The sequence below is a fragment of the Telopea speciosissima genome, chromosome 2 (genome assembly GCF_018873765.1).
Source record: "Telopea speciosissima isolate NSW1024214 ecotype Mountain lineage chromosome 2, Tspe_v1, whole genome shotgun sequence".
NCBI lineage: Eukaryota > Viridiplantae > Streptophyta > Magnoliopsida > Proteales > Proteaceae > Telopea > Telopea speciosissima.
The window spans coordinates 10,187,432-10,198,531 of NC_057917.1; the positions used below are offsets into that span (position 1 = coordinate 10,187,432).

At 39.3% G+C, this 11,100-nt stretch overlaps 1 protein-coding gene across 1 annotated transcript in view; it reads right to left on the reverse strand.

Moving 5' to 3' along the window:
* The window catches only part of LOC122651417 (disease resistance protein RPV1-like), a 150,150-nt gene that overhangs the window by 109,258 nt on the left and 29,792 nt on the right, over positions 1 to 11,100 (reverse strand). The window lies entirely within an intron of this gene.

The window sequence follows — 11,100 nt, forward strand, 5'->3', positions numbered from 1 at the left end:
AGGCTTCACAACATCGTGCTGGGGTTCAGTTCACATGTGAGGCAGGATACACACATACTACCCAAGATATGGATCATGGCCCTGAGCCTGCTGGCCATAAGACTTACTCGCGGAAGCCGCACAAGGGCAAGTCTGCCAAGCGCTCCCACAATCCATATGATAGTGATGTGCTTATGAGTGGCATGGAGTCACTTAGCATTAGTTCTGATTATGCTGGTGCTTCATCAGGCCATGGGCATTATGCATCAGGTTCTTCTTTAGGCTATGGACATGGGGCTTCTGTAGGGTACGGAAGTTATGGATACGGAGAGAATCAAGCACAAGCACAACCTAGTGCTGTGGTGACATTAGCCACTCCAGAGCAGTACACACGATTCTACTATGAGTGGGAGAGTCACTACCATCAGTATTTGACCGGGCTCAGATTGTGCTTATGTTCGGACAAGACACAACATCATCCTAGTCGCTCCTATTGTAAAAGACCCTTACAGACATGACTTTGATCCACCCCGGCATTCTTCATGGCAATAGAGTGACTCTACATGTAAGGAATTTCATCTTTTAATCTTTTATAACAATTTCAAAGTGCCGCACTTGTCTGGTTATTGATTATTCACAATTCTTAGTATATATGCATGATATATGACACAAATTGCTTGTTTATATTGTTTTTTGTGTCCAAAAGTGTATTTTCATGTGTATTTTGATCATTTTCATGTGTTTCTGCACCGATCGATACGTATCTCCGATACGATACGTCTCTTAAAATCGCCTGACCGATACGATACCCGATACCGATACTTAAATCCTTGAGATAGAGTAAGGAATGTTTGTATTAGAACCGAATTGGGAGTTGCACCAATCCAGGACAAACTTTGGGAGAGCCGCTTGAGATGGTTTGGTCATGTACAAAGGAGACCCACGGATGCACCAGTAAGAAAGAGTGACCAGATTCAATTGGAAGGAACTAAAAGACGTAGGGGCAAACTTAAAATGACTATTGGAGAAGTGGTAAGAAAGGATATGCATATGGTAGGGCTAGATCCTAGTATGACCGCGGATAGAGTTGTTTGGAGGTCAAGGACCCGTGTAGCCGATCCCGCGTAGGGGGATGTTCCTAGGATGCTACTTTGCCTAATGCTTAAACCCCCTTTTTTTTTTTTTTTTTTTTATTTTATTTTATTTTTGGCCCTTTCGGATCCATGTAGCCGACCCCATTTAGTTGGGATAAGGTTATGGTTGTTGTTGTTGTTGTATTCTGAACTTTGTTCCTTCACCCATCCTCTTCTTCTCTTACTGGTGGTTTTCGTTTTCTGAGAGCTGTTGACAAACTGCATTTTGTGCGAGGCTCGCTTGATCTATTGTTGTATCTTTTTATCCTGATGTAAAAATCCTCCCCACCATCCTCTCATTAGGAGGGTTCCCGCTTTTATGTTATTATATCGATTTCTACTACGGCTGAAATTATTGCACTTTGGAGTGCGTGTCCTTTTTTCAAACTACTGAAAAATTCCACTGGAAGCTTTTCCTTGAGATTCTGTGCTTGCATCCTCTTTGTTTGGTCTCCTTTCTTTCGCACTATGAAATTAGTCCCCCACCACCGACCTCTTCTAATGGGTTTTGGGTTTTCTTCTTGTTTGTTCTTGAGAGACTCTAGGTGATTGCAAACTACTACAATTGCAAATAGGACAAAAAGATTAAAAAAAAAAAAATAGAACTCTTTTGAATGAAGTATTCTAGGATCTTGAGTGGGTGAAGCGGTTCTTTGAGTGGCCTTCCATGGCAGCAGCTATGGAGGCCTTCCCTCCTCTTCCTCCTTGCGGAGGAGGGAAGGTTGCTGTTGGCAGTGATAATGGTGAAAAAAGATTTTAGAGGCTTCTGTTAATGGTGAATTGATGAAAGGTGTGCTAAATGGAGGGCTTGGAGGGGAAGTGAGGTTGGTTTATGCTGCTTTGGAAATATAGATGGGAAAACAGGACCTGTTGGTTCTAAAAATGATGATTTTGCTCATTCGAATGGAGGTGCCTTTGCATGGCTTCCTTGTTCTCCAAAGTTCTAGAATTGCATTTTGTCCAACCTCAGGTGAAAGATGGAAAGCGTGCTGTTGTATGACCTTATTACATCTTGGAGAGGAAATTGGGGTATGGAAGAATGACTTGGTAAGGCATTTTATTTGGTCGGAAACCTGCTTTTGGATTTCTTAAAACATCATTGTTGCACCAATGGCAGATTACAGGTAACGTAGATGTCAACTTGATGGAAAATGGTTTCTTTATTTACCATTTCAATGTGGAGGAGGATAGAACCCATGTGTTAGAGGGTGGTCCTTGATACGTACAATGGAAACCATTAATCCCTCATCCTTGGATTTCGAAGTTATGCCAGAAGATTATAGATTTGAGTTCAATTCCTGTGTGGGTGGTTTTGCTGAATCTTCCATTTCATAACTGGTGTGGAGGGTTTAAATATCATTAAAAGTGTGATGGGTAAACCCCTGATACAGACAAATGGACAAAAATAAACGAACAGCTATCATATGCTCGGTTGTGTGTAGAGCTATCAGCGGAGGAGGATCTGGTATACTCAATCCCTATCTATTATGAGCATGGAAAACAGTTTGATCAAGAAATCATTTATGATTGGAAGCCTACTAGGTGTTCGACATGCAAAGTCTTTCCATTGTTTAGATCAATGTGGGGTTCCAGAAGGACATGTTCCATGTAAAGAATGGAGGGTAAAAAATCCATCATCTATAGTGGGTTCAGCTGGAATTCCTAGTGGGTAGGGTGCGGCTGGAGTTAAGTCTTTCTATGACGACAGTAAATGGAGTTTCTGATTCTGTAGTGGATCTAAGTGGTGCTGAGCATGTCTACACTGGGAGGCGGCAACTGGTGCTCCACCAAATATGGTGGCCGGAAAAGGTGTTACTGGTCGAGTTGGTACTAACCAAAATATCTTTCAAATTCAAAATCTAAATTCAATAACATAGGAGGTAGACAGAGCAGATAATAAAGGAATGGACAAGGTTAACAATTCAGTTTTAGTGGGAACTAACGATGATATAGATTCTGTGGCAATAATTGAAGAAGTTGAGGAAGAAGAGATAATTGGTGATTGCATTGATTCACCTAGCATTCAGTTGTATGAGAAGATTACTGAGGATAAGGTTGATATGCGACTTATCTTGGTGGTCAGGGGTTTTCAGCAATTCCAAAGTTGTGTTCCCGAACTTCATCTTCAGTTGGTGGGATGGGGTTCGATTCCTGTTTTGTCTCTTCTTCGGTGAACTCGTACACTTCATCCTTCTCGTCGTCCAGGCTGTATATCGTTCTTCGTTTCCAATGAATTTCTTGCTCAAGTAGTAGATGGCTTGTTCTGCATGTCCTTCTGGACAATGTTGGGCCATCATTAATCCCCTTGATGTCTCAGTGACTGATAAATACAGCATTAGGGGTTACCCAGTAAAAGGTGGCATCAAACAAGCAGTAACTCATCAAATGTTAAGGTCGTTGAAGTGGGGTCGAGTCTTTATTTGGCGCGACTTTATTGGAATGATTTGATAGCAATGATAAGGAAACTTATTTAGTGGATGTCGATGGAAAGGAACCTACTTTGGAGGCATTGGTTGTGAATGGGAGGTCGTTACAAAGTGGTATGGTTGCTGATTTGGAGTTTCTATCGTGTCTAGTAGATTTAGTGGAGGATCTTCCTTTAAATAATGAGATTGAAGCTAAGAAAGAAAAAAAAAAGAAATCCCCTCCACCCAGGGACCACTTGACTTGGGGCTTGGAGTTCGGAGGGAAAGCAACATTATTTTGTCCTTAACCCTCCCTTTGAAGCCTCCATGCAATGCGTCCCTCAAGGCTGACAGCTCCTCTATCGCCTCTTCGTAACAACTCCCTAAAACTTTGCCTCATGAATATAATATGGATACAAGCGAAGAATTTTCCTTTGTCCATATTACTGAATGGTGGCCTTCCTCTTCTATCCGCCTCACCAAGGTTGGTGTGACTGTTTTTGAAGAAGCTGATGTTTCAAAATGATATAGTGTTTTTACAGGGAGAGAGAGTCATTGCATTAGGTTCTCCCTGTACTATTTACATTCAGTAAACTAGAAAACTATATGTTTTGTTCTACATAGGATCGTTCTTGCCTATATTGTTAGCTTTGTCTAAGGTCCTTGAGGTGTCTTGGAGTTTTGTTTTTTTGGGCTGTTATTTGCCTTTTGGCATTGTATTATTATTTTTTCCGTTTTAATATATTTTTTAATCATCCAAAAAAATACCACCTTCACGTGGAAGACCTCATCCTCAAGCTTTCCCATAATTTGCAGAAAATGGTTGCAACATAATCAAAGATGGGTATGTGAACTATAGAATTAAGTTTATACACAACCCACTAAGCAAAAGCATTATCATATTCCATTGGAACAACAAAATCCATGTGAACTACTAGCAGTGTATCACTATTTGATTACTCAATCTCATCAAAATTTATTCTCCCTCTCCAAATCTAATCTAATTGAAGAAATTTCAGCACCACTATATGTAACAAAGCTTTTTCATATAGATCTCCTCCCATTTTATTATTTTTCTTATATTCTTCAATATTTTCCACTCCAAAATTTTGATCTGAGATTTCTTCCAATTTGTTGTTCCCCATAATCATAAATGTAGTCCATCAGCTACTTCTTTTTTTTATAATTATAAATATATATTAAAATAGCGCAAAAATAATACAATGCCAAAAGGCAGATATCAGCCCATAAGGCAAAACACCAGAAGGCACCTTAAGAGCTTTAGACATAGTTAATAATATAGGCCAAGAACGATCTTATGGGAAACAAAACATCAAGTTTTCCAGTCTGCTGAATGAAGATAGTATGGGGAAAACATAATGCAATGAGTTGTCTCCCTGTAAAAACACTATATCCTTCTGAAACATCAACTTCTTCAGAAACAGACACACCAACATTGGTAAGGTAGGCAGAAGAGGAAGGCCGCCACTCAGTAATATGGACAAAGGAAAATTACTCTCCTCGATCCACACTAGCTTCATGAGGCGAAGTTTTTGGAATCTTCAGAAGAGGCAACAAAGAAGCTATCAACCTTGAGGGATGCATCACTTGGAGGCTCCGAAGGGAGGGTTAAAGACTGTTAGAAGGGGGAGAGGGGAAGTCGTGAATAGGCTAGCGTCAGCCCCTATTCACGATTCCCCTATTGGGGGTATTTTTGTCTATGGGTGTTATTTAGTTTTTTACCCTATTTAATAATATGTTTTGGGGGCAGTCAAACTAACGACTGCAGCCCCTATTCTGCAGAATCTCTTCTTCCTCCTCCTCTCTTCTTCTTTCTTCTTCTCCTTTCTACTTCTTCTTCACTTATTTATATTTCTGGTTTATTCTTTCTGGGTTCATTCTATTGTGAGGCTATTTTGGGGAGTTCACTTGTAATCACTTAAGTGCCATGTTTATAAATATGATTGCTCTCTCACGATTTGCCCTCAACCAAATCATGAGAGATTTGACCCTCTCAATCGATCTCTCTCTTTTCTCTCTTCTTTTCTCTTCTCTACTTCTTCTTCTTCTTCTTCTTCTCTGTTATTCTTTTGCTGCTGATCAGACTTAGGGCTCTAATCTGTTACAACTTACAAATGCATAAAATATCCAACAGGCTAAGTTATATTAAGCAAGAAGACATGAAATAATAGAACCCAAAAAAATGCCCGAAAAAAATTTGCATAGTAGATAAAAAACAAATGCAATCCTAATTAGAAAAGTTCACTCATACAGCTTCAAGTGTAAGGCCTCCAGCAACCCCCTCGGCAGAGGTTTCAGGCTCGTCCGTGGGCTAAAAATCCCTGTGGCAGTAAGTTTCCAAATCTGTGAATGAGTTTCTATTTTTGAGCAAGTGTCATTACTTGCAAGCCATCCATCATCTGTGACTGAGTTTTTTTTTAAGTGTTCAAGGGACCCTTACCCCCGACCAGAGACAGTGATTAGAGTCCTATCAATGGTGGTCTTGGGCTGTTGCTGCTGGTTCTCCATTAGTTGCTATTTTGGAAGCTGGTTTGTATCTTCTGTTCTAGACCTAGGTTGTAACTGGGACTTTTAAGGGATTGATACTATAATGATTATCTACTATTGATATCAGTTTGATAGTGTTTTGATATAGGGTTTTAAGAGTTCTTCATAATTGCTAAATTTGAGCAGCAAGCTGCTATTCTGTGACTCTACTGTTTAGTGTCAAATTAGTACTTGGACTGAGACCAAACCTCGTGGATTAATTCAGTAAATTTAGCACCATTGTGGCATTTTTGGTTAGAGATCAAATTAGGTAAACACCGCTACATTGTCATTTAACCATGGATTATTTTCAGATTGATCAAATTGAATGAGCTATTTGAAAAACTGAGGTTTTCAAAAAACAAGTGGAAAACCACCATGACCTGTTCAGTGAGTCCCCTTCTATATTAGTCATCCAACATTCGCAATGCCAAAGCGTTAGTCCACAAGGCAGTTAGAACTTAAGTTGTTTTACAAGTTAATGTCAATTTTTTCAGCTTCATCAAATGGAAAGAGGAGAAAGGCTAATCCACAGTCAACAAAGCAACAATTTCGAAGGCTGAAGCACTCAATGGAGATGCTCGATGCTGCCATTGAAAGGGCTGAAGAATTCCAAAGAAAAATCCAAGAAATCAAAAGAAGTTTTGCAAATCAATGAGACATTATGGGGAGAAATGTATAGATTTGTGAACTGAAGTATAACAGGTGTGGTTGTGATTGGATCATGGTCTTACAACAATCTAGTAGATTAAGGCTAGGCATGATGGATTATTGTTGTGGTAAGAATTGAAGCCATGGGTTTTGTTTTCCTGATTAGAAAGAAAAGATGTGCACTAAAATTTGCAGAAAAATTCACAAAGTTCCTTGCCCTCTTATTGGGTTGGGTATTTACTTATTGTTTTAGTGAACCTAGCCCCACCACATCTTCTTTGTTTGGAAATAATGTTTTCAAATGTATTATGATTTTAAATGATTTGAACTGAATTTTTGGGTATTAAGTGATACCTCCTTTCCATATTGCCAATTACCTGGATTCCATTTGGCATTTGCTTCTTTCTTATCTTAACTTTTGCTAGAAGGGGTTTGATTCCATTGCGGTTCATAGCCCACTTGATGGAAGTAATGCTCAAGTGGAGAAACATTTCTGAACGAGAGAACTACAAAAGGTGTTTGCTGAGGGAATGATGGCATCTAAAAAGCCAAGATGAAAATCTATTTAAAGTTTAGAGGAGAGAAGGTAAATCCTAAGAGCAGCACTAATGTTTAAGTAAAGAGATAGTGCCATTAGCTTAAAGAGCACTCCACCTGAATGACATAAACTAGGCGACGCCTTAACAACCATGGTAATAAGATATCATGGCACTTATTTTCTTCTGCTTGTATCTTCTTCTTCTTTTTTGGGTGGGGGGTATACTTAACAAAGATGGGAGCTTTTGGTAGTGGAAAAGTCCTCCTTTCATGGGTTAAAACCATTGGATTGAAAAAATTTTTACTTTACATTAAAAAATTTGCATTCCCCTTACAACCAAACAAAGCCTTAATGATTGGTGGATAATTAAAACTCCATCCAGCCAGGATTGTAGTATTGGAATATTTTATCTTTATTCTATATATGCATAATGACTATGATGATGGCTTAATCTTCATTTAATTACAGTAAAATTCCACTTATAAAATATTCCACCTAAGCAGGAACCAACATACTGGAAAGGACAAGCAGCATACTAAGAACCTAATAGACAATCCATCTGATGCAGGACAAAAGAAGTTCTTGCATAGCACTAAGATCACAGGGGGAAGTTCTTGAGATCATCTTCATCCAATTTATCATGAAATGATTGCTCTTCAAAATTATATCCAACATCTAACTTTCTTACAATAAAGAATGGTTTTTAAAGAAAAATTCCAAGGTTAACTCTCTTAAGCCACGCTTTCCATTCTAATGCAGACTCCTAATTTCTTCAACTTCTACCAGTAAGAAAATTTGGTCCTAATTAATGATCAAACTAATAATATTTTACATAATCTACAATGTTCGACTAAAAATCTGAAATTAGACGGAGACAATGGAAAAATTAGTATTATCGTTACAAACTTTAATCATCTAGCCAGTTGATGTCAAATGTGTAGTGTGGTTTTATCACTTTTACATTGGAGATGGTTAATTTAATTTAATATTGTTCACATCAATCTAATATTTTGAATGGCATAACCTATTGCCAATTTCATAGGCCAATGAACATGGTCAAACTGAACCTCCATTCCAACACACATGTGCAAGGCCATTTTACGCTCATTCATTCTTATGTCATTCAGAGTTTAAGCCTTTAAGGCAGAGCACAATGTTCTTCAAATCAAGATCATTAAGGTTTCCACACTTAAAAATGTATCGAAGGGGTTCCAGCTACTAAATCTTCACTGAAGAAGAGTCAGGAAGATGAAGAAGAGCAGGTGAATAAAAAGGCAACGGAGAGGAATCGAACAAAAAAAGAAAAAAATTGCAGACGTACCAGTAGAGGATTTGTGTCTTGCTGTTGCAAACAATCACAAACTTTGCCCCCATTTTTGCTGTTGTGTCCATCTACTCTGATAATCAGATTGTTCTTCAATCTTCACACTGATGTTACCAGACTTAGGATCTTCAAAATTGGGATCCTTGACATCCACTGCCTCTTTCCGCAATCCAATCTCAACTCGCGATAATAATCTGTCACTGGACCAAGTGAACTTGCCGCCATGACCTCCTTTCTACGACATTGTTCATTCCAGTCGCAGATCTTCGATCATTCTGACCTTCATTCTTCTCACCTTGAGGAACTGTCGCTCTCAGTATTTAACTCTTGCCGCCAACCTTTAAGAGAGAATTAGTAAGTTTGGGAACGGCAATTGAACGGATACGGATATATGGCAATTAAACGAACTAGACGGCAATAATACTTTTCAAAAATTCGACGCAATAAAACGCATATGGCAATGATACGTGCATATGTTCAGTATGCAATAGGCATGTTCACCATGTGTGTACATGTGAACAAATACTTTCCCATTTCTCTTGTTGATCCTCAAAAGCTTCGACTGACATGACAATCCAAATCATCAAAAAAGAGAGGATTGATTCCTTTCCAATCTCTCTCTACGCACAAAAGCATTGGTTTGTGTCTAGGCGTAGGAACCATGCTACCTACGTGACCTGTTAGTGTTCTTTTTCCCAATTTGTTTTTCCAGCTCTTTTACATCGAAACAAACGGAGCTATAGGGAATTTGTAACCATGGCTTATTTTGCCACATGGAAGAATGATACGACACATTTGACCGTCGGATATAGGAAATTTTCTAACTTGGCCATGTGTCAAATTTCAACCTCAAATTGAATCATTTACTTTCCATCTAATGTCATACCCTCTTGTTTATATCCTTGCACCACACTATAGTCTATACATCCTCTTGTAGTCCTGAATTTTGTTTTGTCACATTGCCAACCCTGATTGGGCTGAAACTTGACATGTAAATAGGGGACCTTGGGATCTATATGTCGACAAATTTCCAACCCCATTTAGTTTTCATGAAACAGAACCAGGGCCATGGTTACAGTTCTTGTAACAAATGTGGTTACAACTAGAAGCTCCCATAAGCACAAAACAAAAAAAAAAGGGTGGGGGGGGGGGGATCTACTCGGGATTGTGAGAGGAGTCCTTGTATGTATAGAGATGCTTTGATTATTTTTTACCTGCAGACTCTATGATATGAACAGAGGTTGTATTTCAGGAAAGTCACTTGGGCAGCAAACTGAACGAATGTGAGCTCTGTGCCAATGGGTTTCTTCCAGTTGCTATCCTCCAAATCAATACCCCTTCATGCTGTTAGGATTAATTCATATTATCTTCAAAAGTAAATGAAAAATTAAAAGAAAAACAAATGTGAATCATAACAATTAGAATAGCATGAAGATAGAGTTGCAAATAACGAAGGTTGAGAGAGAGAGAGAGGTACCTGGAACCTGAAGCGGGAACCACAAATTCAATCTCCCCCATCACTCCCCTTTCCCTCTGGGTTTGGCTTTACATCTGAAGCAGAAGTCTCTGTTTCTAGATCACTTACGCTCACTTCTTCCCCTGGTCTTTTGTTCCAGCTTCAAGAGCTCAACCTTCTCTGGTTCACAGAGATGAACAAGAGCCCCTCCTCTCCAGAGCTGAGACTCGTTCTTCCCCATCTCAATTGAAGGTTGCAGACACTTCAAATCCTCTTGGAGATGATGATTCCCACATGACTCCTTTTCTTCCTGCCAAGTCAAAGTTCTCAGTTCTTCAAGTAACTCAAGTTTGACAGATCTACCCCATACTGCACCTAAAATCCAACAAAGAACTCTAAGGATCCCATCTGTTGAGGCCTTGAATCTTGGTTAGCTTCAAGCAAAGGTGTGTGAAGGATTCTTCAAATTTTTCAAGTTGGAGAGATCTGGTAATCTTTCCATAGACGAGCATCCCCAAAGGTCCAAGAACTCCAAGGATTCCAATCTATTGAGGCCTTGAATCTCCATTAGTTTTTCACACCTGCGAGCATTTAAACGCTTCTAGTTTCTCAAGTTGGAGAAATCTGGTAATCTTTCCAAAGACGAGCACCCCTGAAACTCCAAGGACTCCAAGGATTCCAATCTATCGAGGCCTTGAATCTCCATTAGTTTTTCACACCTGCAAGCATTTAAATGCTTCAAGTTTCTCAAGTTGGAGAGATCTGGTAATCTTTCCAAAGACGAGCACCGCTGAAGCTCCAAGGACTCCAAGGATTCCAATCTATTGAGGCTTTGAATCTCCATTAGTTTTTCACACCTACAAGCATTTAAACGCTTCAAGTTTCTCAAGTTGGAGAGATCTGGTAATCTTTCCATAGACTGGCAACCCACAAAAACGAAGGCTTCCAAGGAGTCCAATCTATCGAGGCCTTGAATCTTCGTTAGTTTCTCGCACCCGCTAGTATTTAAACGCTTCAAGTTTCTCAAGTTGGAGAGATCAGGTAATCTTTCCATAGATGAGCACAAG